Consider the following 8,318-nt stretch of genomic DNA (forward strand, 5'->3'; position numbering starts at 1 on the left):
TCCTGACCTTGACCATATGACTCGACTTTTCTGTGTCCCAGTTGGCTGATCAGAAAGGGGCGGGCCTGACAGTTTCAGTTTGGTAGGGTGGTCGTGAGAACCAGTGAGGGGTGGCCTTGTTCTAGTCGAGAGGCTTTTGCTCAAGTCACAGAGATTCTCCTCATTTAGCTAAAAAGGGGGGCGTGCGGGGGTGGGGATGGCTTTAAGGTTCAGGGAGCTGGCGGCGCCCCTGATGAGCGGGGAGGGATGGCCGTGGGGCCGGCGGCGAGGCCCGGGCTGGGCCCTCCCCTTCTAAGAGTCTCTGCCTCATTCCGGCTCCGTCTTGCATAGTTTCTCCAGTCACCCAGGGGCCCGGGCACGGCACGAGGTGACCACTTCCTCCAACAACTGCCTCCCCTGTTTGCCAATCTTTCTGCTTCGAACCCCACAGCTAACCCCTCATTCCCTTGCGGTTCTCAGTGTCTCTTGATTCAAATTCCTCAGAGAGAGGGGCTTAGGGGTCTCCTCACAGAGCCAGTGGGCCATCTGCCCTTCAGTCAGCTGCTCCACCCCACAGGGGCCTGAGGGGGCGAGGGAGGCTGGACACAGGTTGAGGTGACCATGGGCGATTTCCGAGAAGGTGGGGATTATTATAAAATGCTATACAAAGGTGACTCTGCTTTGTTCTATTAATTTTATTTTTTTTAAATCCTACCGAGCCTTACCTCTGAAATAGGCTATTGTCCGTTTGGCCTCGATTTGGGCTTTCTCACACATGCATGCTACAGACTTCTCGAACTAGCGACCAAGTTTCAGACAGCGTCCCCACTCCCCCTGAACCTCACACGCCGTCCGACAGGAAGCGAGCGTTCTCCGCCTGTGAGACCGTATCACCCCGGTGGTTCCCCCTGTCGAAGTCTCTGGAGAGTTTAGCCCCAGGCACCCCCTTCCTCAAGCCCTCTCTGTATTTCTGTTTCTGGCCTATGAGGAGTGCTCAGTGTCACACCCCAGCTCCCTACCGTCTTCCTCTCAGTAAGCTTTTGGTTTGTCATTTTTGCCTCTAGCGATGTTTCGGGCTTCATCTGCTCTAGGACCCCATTGTCCATCTTCCCAGAGGTCCAGGGTCTCTGTAGTGCTCTCCCCGCAAAGCCATATTTCAGATGAATCAGCTTCTTCCTGTCCAGCTTCTGCATCCATTCAGAGAAGACGAGGCTGGGACTGGCCTGAGCCCTGGTCTCTGAGGACACAGCTGGCTCTCGGGGACCTTCCCCAATTCTCCCATCACTGCCCTTCCCAGTCTCAGCCTTTTCTTGGTTTCTTGGCCGTGGTCCCCTTGAATAGGTGCCTGAGGCTCCCCGCTGACTTAGTCTCGAAATGCCTGGGTTCCCCGTGCGGGATGCCTAGGATTCCTACTGCCAGCCGTGCGGCATCATTCTGAGAGTGACAGTGGAGAAGGCACGAGGTGTCACAGCCGACGCTGGATGGGACAGCCCGGCTCTGCGCCAGATACGAGGGGGAAGTTCAGACCCTCAGAACTAAAAGCCCACAGCCGTCAGAGCGAGCGGCGTCCAGCCTGCACCCTGCGGCCTGGCCCCTGGCCCTCCCCTCCTCTCCTCCTGCCGCCTCCGTCCCTCCATCCTGGGCTCCCCAAACAGTAGAGCTGGCAGGCTCCCCATTGCTCTCACCAGATATAAAGCCCACCTAGGAAAGGCCACAGTTTTCAAGGGGAAAATCCGGCCATGCCGAGAGCCAGATCCTGAAGGTCCTTGATACCAAATCAAAGTAAGGCGCTGAGGCGGCTGCTTGTTTTGTTTTTCTTGTCTTTTCTTCCTCAGTCTGATGGAGAAAGAAAAAATGCCGTCGGGAATCCTAGTGCGTGGGGGGCGGACGTCCTTTGCCATGGGGTGACCCAGGCTTTGCTCGAGTCCTTGAGAGGGGGTGGTAGTAAACTCATAGCAACGGGTGGCGTCCACGGCTCCATTTGGGAGTGGAAGGGGCCTGGGCGTTTCAGCCAGCCTAGCGAACACTGGAAGTTCTCTTATTTTTAGGTGATTTTGTCCTCGCTTGCCTTACAAGGATGCAGCATCCATGCCGACGCAAGATGCTTAGGCTCAGGGAGCGTCTCCGGGGTTTAAGAATTTTCCTTCTTTTTTTTTTTTTATTTTTCAGGCAAAGCCCAGGGCCGGGAGACAGGGGTTTGGGTCTTAGTTCTGCCACTGAGGCCCCAGGAAACCTTCAGAGACTCATCTAACTGTCCTACACCTTGGTGTCCCTAACTTTTCAGTGGGACTCGTGGTTCAGGTGGTCCTCCAGGTGGGGGTGACAGGGAGGCGGACCTGGGGAGGTTGAGACGGTGCTGGTGATGGTGCCGGCTTTGGAATGAGAGTCAGGGTGATCCTATAGCTCGGTGGCCTGGGTTTAAGGTCCCGACTCTGTCACGTAACAACCTGCCTCAGTTTCCCCATCTGTAAAGCAGCAGTAAAAAATCCTGCCTATCTCACGGCGTTACTATGAGAATAACAGTAGTTCCCTCTTATCCATGGGAGATCTAGTCCAAGACCCCCGGTGGAACCCGAGCCCTGTATATGCTGTGTTGTTCCCTATACATACATGCCTGTGATAAAGTTTAATTTGTAAATTAGGCACAGTAAGAGATTAGCAACAATAATAATAAAATATAACAAGAATCATAATATGCTGTAGCGAAAGTTACGTGAATGCGATTTCGAAATATCTCACCTGTCTTCTCGTGAGGATGTGCGAAGGTGCAATGCCTACGTGATGAGGTGAGGTGAGTGACCCAGGCACTGTGACCTAGCTCAAGGCCACTGTTGACCTTGTGACACTAAGGCAGAAGGCGGATCATCTGGCGATCCTGGAGCACTGAGCCCTGACGATCGATCGACCGCGGGTGAGCGAAACCGCGGATAAAGGGCGAAGACTCCTGTAGCTGAGTCGATTTTGGCAGAGCAACCAGCATCGTGCTGGTACATAGTCAGCAACAGGCAAGGACGCTGTTTCCTCGTGCCCACTGCAGCAGGCAGGATCACTGCTGCGTTGGACTGACCGAGGACTCGCCTGGTCCGAGAGCCTCGCTTGCCCCTGACTGTGCCTCGCTGTGGGGTGTGGCCTCATGGGGGCGCAGGTCCAATGAGCGGGTTGGGTAGAAAACAGATTGTGAAATAATAATCCATGTAGAAGCTGCCTGGAGGCTTTTTTTTTTTTTTCTAAGGTTCTTTCCTTTCGTTGATTTTCATGATAGGAGTGCGGAAATCAAGTTAGATAAATTAGAAAGAAAACGGGATTTTAGTGTCAAATGATCTTGAGTTCGGATCGATTCCCTAGCTGTGCGCCTTTGGGGAATTCGCTTAAGCTCTCCGAGTCTCAGTTTCTGCATCTGTGAATTGTGGCTAGTGATCCTTCTCATTCGAGGTTCTCGTGAGAGTTACATGAGATGATATAATTAAATAACACAGCCCCTCTTGTCTTAAATTAAAGATGGCCACAGCGTTTCACCGCTCCTTCTACCAAGAGGTGGAATCTATTTTTTCACCTGTAAATGTGGGCTGGCCTCGTGACTGGCTTTGACCAATAAAACAGTGCAAGTGATGTCATGTGACTAAGTCATCGAGGCCTTAAAAGGCAATGGAGCTTCTTTCTTGGCCCTCTTGGAACATCCCCCTGAGACCACCAGGTAAGGAAGCCAGCCTAGCATCCTGGAGGGGGAGAGACCTCATGGAGGGACAGCAGGTGGCCCGGCCAAATGCCCAACACAGACGCTTGACGTGTGAGCGAGGCCATCTTGGAACCTTTCAGCCTCGCCGACCTTCCCATGGAAACAAGTAGAAAACTAGCCAGCCGACTGACAGAATTGTGAGACGCAGCTAAGTCGTTGCCTTGGGGTGGCTTGTTTGTTACACAGCAAAAGCTACACGAAACTGTCTTCGACACAGACGGTGTGAATTGAGTAATAACAGAGGTGAAAAATCTCTGGAAAATACAGCATGGTCTTTTAAGCACAAGTTGCTATTATTATTGTTATTAATACCGATTAGCTATAATAATAAGATAAGATAAGATAACACAATGTAACAGTCATTGTTGGTTGATGACTCATTTCCTAGCCTCTGGGAGAAGATCACAGTCAACGGGAACAGGCTTTGACAGACTCAGATCAACAGCAACCTCCTTTGCACGCAAACGTTTTAAATCTCTGTCTTTTCATGTCTATAATAGTTCTGCATCGCCTCATTTGGCCACCTGGGACGGTGCCACAGCTACTATTAATATTGCCATACGTGGCAGCGTTGCACTCAATGCCACGCTCTCGGCTGCGTGTGTGGGGCACGGAGCCTATTTTTAGCGTTTTACATCTATAATTATGTATGTTCCACCGCCTCTCAAATGCATATTTGCTCCGGGGAGAGGTTATGCTTATGTAATCTCAGTTATTTTCGATAGGGCAAATGTGTTATACCAACCTGCTAAGTCTCATTCGGCCAGAGAACACTGCCCAACTGTTTCTTCCTCACCTAGACTCCCATAGAAACGGCTAAAATTTAAAATACTTAAGTACTGGTAAAGTATAATCACGGACAAATCAGAATGGAACCAGCCATTACGCCAGCTGGTGCTTATGGGTAGAGGTTAGTTCTGCTCTTAAAGGCCAGCTTAGTCTGTGGATCAATTTGTGATTTTTACAAATAAAGGTTCCTTTCAAGGAAGCCAATCGGCTGGGAATAATGCTGGTCTTAATAGGATGGTATCCACCTTGCTGGATCAGTTTCCCAAGGTGACACGCCCTTAGCCAAGAAGTTTCTCCAATGGCGGTTTCTACCCCAGAAGGAAGAAGAACCAGCAAAGTTGAGGCTGAGTGGGTGAGGCCCAGTGAGGCTGATTTGGAGTTCAGGACCAGCAGATGGAGAAGGTGACCTAGGAAAGCCCTAGCTGTGGCCGATCAGAGGCCTGGGCAGCATCCATGGGGCTTGGAGCTGCAGCGATCAGACAGGGAGATGGATGGCGGTCAAGGCCGCTGAGAGGCTGGCAGCAGGAAGCAAGCAGGTGTGGGCCAGGGTCTCAGGCCTAGAGAAACCAGGCCTTCAGAAGATGCCCGAAGAAAGTTGATTCTGCCTTGGGGAAAACACACGATCCTTTACTCATTCACTCACTCGCTCATTCACTCAACGAACATGGGCAAAGTGTCCACGATAAACCAAATATTGTCCTCGTTGCTAGGGAAACATAAAAATTTCCCTAGGTATCCAGCTTACAGGTATCTTTTCTCTCCTACGTATTAAAATATCCAAGTAGAAAACTTAGGAAATAGAGAAAAGCATAAAGAGAAAAATGAGTCTTCTGGATTCTAACCTCTTAGAGATAATCCTTGTTAGTATCTGGTATATATCTTTATTATTATTTGTACATAACATATATATTATTTAATCTCATAATTTGGATTATTCATTATTCACTTTTTCACTTGGTATTATAGTGTGAGAAATTTCTTATACTTCCAATATCCTTTATGAATATTACTTTTAATTCCATCTCAGAAACATACAGTTAACTAAATGATCTAACCAGCCCCCAATTGTTGGTCATAAATGTTGTCTCTAAGTAAAGAATTTTATATCCCTCTAAAACTGTTATTTATATACCATGAAAACATGCCACCTACTACTTTTATGAAAAATAGAAAGCATCTAAATAATGAAGTCTCTCGTATTTCACAACATAAGTGAATGAAAGTTATAGTATAACAGCAAACAACCTTCAATTTGCTCTAATTTGTACAAAAATTTCCAAACTTATGTATTTCTAATATGCTATTTTAACTATTATTACTCACAGGAAGATAATAACCAGTGTGGCTAAGGGCGAAGAGAAATGAACACTTATGTATTTCTGGTGAGAGTTCAAATTCCCATTATGTTGATTTTGAAATGCTCAGACCCAGCAATTTACCTTCTAAGAATTTATGTAAGGAATTAGTACTAGGGATGTGTACAAAGATGTATGAAAAACAATATTTATATCAGCATTATTTTTGTGCTTAATACACAGTAACTTCTAAAAACGGAAGCTGTAATTACCAGTATTATCATCATCAATTCCTTTTCCAGCCCCATCTGGCTTTTAGAATAAGAATATCATAATTAATATATTTTTTACATTGTACATCATCTCTTTCCGGAATTATTTTTTGACACTTGCATTGTTTTATAATCATGTTAGCTGCAATTATTAAGAAACTTAGTTTTTTGGTTCTCTGTTCGACGATCTTTCTTTTATATTGCTTTTCCTCATCCTGAATTATTTAGTTTGCTTCATTTTTCAGCCACCTATAGTATTTCCTTGATCATTTTTTTTTCCAAGAAAGTGATAATCACGTTCTGAGTCCTTGCACATGAGCTCACCTTTCTGTAAGAATGGCTGCTTGTCTATGGCCACGCCACCCTGAACGTGCCGGATCCCGTCTGATCTCGTGAAGCTAAGCAGGGTCTGGCCTGGTTAGTACTTGGATGGGAGACCACCTAGGAAGACCAAGTGCTGTAGGTGTAAATAATAATAATAATAATAAGGGATTGTAAGCTGACAAGATCTTTGTGGCCGAGTGAACGGTTCTTAGTTCCCTATTTCTTTCTTTCAAAGCATTTAGATTTAGAAACATTTTACCCTAGAATTTGCTAAGAGCTGTGGCCAAATGGAGTTTCTTCCTTTTTTTGAGAGAATTTGGGACTTTTTCCTCAGAGGACTAAATGTTTATAGGATTTTAAAATTTTATTCTTGAAGTTCAAACACTTTATCCATGCGTGTTTCAAAGAACTCTTCCAGGGTCGGCAAACCTCTCTTTAAAGGGCCATGTGGCTTTGTGGGTCGCAGGGTTTCTGTCCCAACTATGCAATTCTGCTGTCGTAGCCCGATAGCGGCCATAGAGAACATATAAACGAACAGGTGTATTTGTTTTAAATAAAACTTTATTGACAAAAACGGGTAAATGGCCCACAGGATGTAGTTTGCCTTTAGGTACCAAAGGTACAAATATTTCTTCAGTTCGGGGGAATTTTCCTTCATATTTTTAATTATTATCCTTCATTTGTTCTCTTGTAATCATTTCTAATCTCTCCTACATAGATATTTGGTCCCTAGCAGCAGCTAGGTTTCCCCTCTCTCTCTCAATCTCTCTCTCTCTCTCTCTCTCTCTCTCTCTCTCCCTCTCCCTCCCTCTTTCCTCTTTCCCTTCATCTCCACCTTTTCTCATTATCTCAATTATTTTCCCATTTTCATTGATTTGGGGGAGAGTTCCTTGAACTCATTTCCCAATTCACAGATTCAGTTTTCTGCCCTATTAAATCTGTTCTTTACTTCCCTAATGGCACTAGCGAATTTCCATGATTATCTTTTTCACCGGGGAACTGCCTTTCTGAATTTAGGTTTTTCCATAAAAAGAAGCAAATCTTGGGAAATATTCAAATTAGAGTTTTTCTTCTTGTTTCTTGGTATAGTTTTACATCATGAGGAAATATTGGCTTTGCTTTCTCAGAATAAGCCCCGTTGTTTTAAAAACCGTAGAAACTTTTCATACTGCCACATCTTCTTTTATCGTATATACTTGCAGAGGGAAGACCGTTCACCCACTATTAGAAACTGAGAACTATTCTGTTAGAATCCTTATTTAAATATTTTACTCCAAGAGGGAGAAAGAACTTCTCTGTCTATTTTACGGTTTCATTTTTTAGTTCAGGAGTCCTCAGGATGGCGTGGAGCGGGGCGTGAGCTTCTGGGGAGGTGAAGGTATAGAGTCCACCATTTCTCTGGCCGTGCAGGCAGGAGGGGCCGCAGGGGGAAGCCATCGGCAGGGCTGAGGTGTGCTCACTGCACCCTGTTACATTTTCCCCTCGCTTCTCTCTTCTCCGTTTGCTCTCCTCTGGCCGGGAAGCACATGCCGCCTCTAGCATGTCTTCCTCTGTGATGACTGTAATAACAAACAGCCCTAAATCGGGGCAGCAGACCCTGCTCTCGCCGGCACGGCCGCTCTCCTTCTGGTCCCCTTCGCCATACCTGCTCTTTGTTTCACACGCCATCTACGCCACGCGAAGGTCAGGTGTGAGCTGTGCTGCTGGCTGTTTCCTGTGGGCGGCAGCGGGGCGGTTCCCAAGGTCCTCGAATTCGCCCCAAACCAGCTGCTCTGCGGTCCAGCTTCATAAACAAATGAGGGAGTTTTGAGACTCTCGGGGAGGCCCTTCCACTTGTGACCATACCCCGACCCCGGGCCTGCGTTAGGCTACAGGCTTCCTGACGGCTTCTCCATCATACTTAAAAAAGTCATCTAAGTTTCT

The 8,318-nt window shown here is 46.9% G+C and overlaps 1 pseudogene; it reads left to right on the forward strand.

Annotated features, from left to right (window-relative positions):
• Positions 1-6,417: 6,417 nt before the first annotated feature.
• Positions 6,418-6,537, forward strand: LOC111739624 (annotated as a pseudogene).
• The last annotated feature ends 1,781 nt before the right edge of the window (positions 6,538-8,318 follow it).

The sequence above is a fragment of the Pteropus vampyrus genome, unplaced genomic scaffold (genome assembly GCF_000151845.1).
Source record: "Pteropus vampyrus isolate Shadow unplaced genomic scaffold, Pvam_2.0 Scaffold51, whole genome shotgun sequence".
In the NCBI taxonomy this organism is placed as follows: domain Eukaryota; kingdom Metazoa; phylum Chordata; class Mammalia; order Chiroptera; family Pteropodidae; genus Pteropus; species Pteropus vampyrus.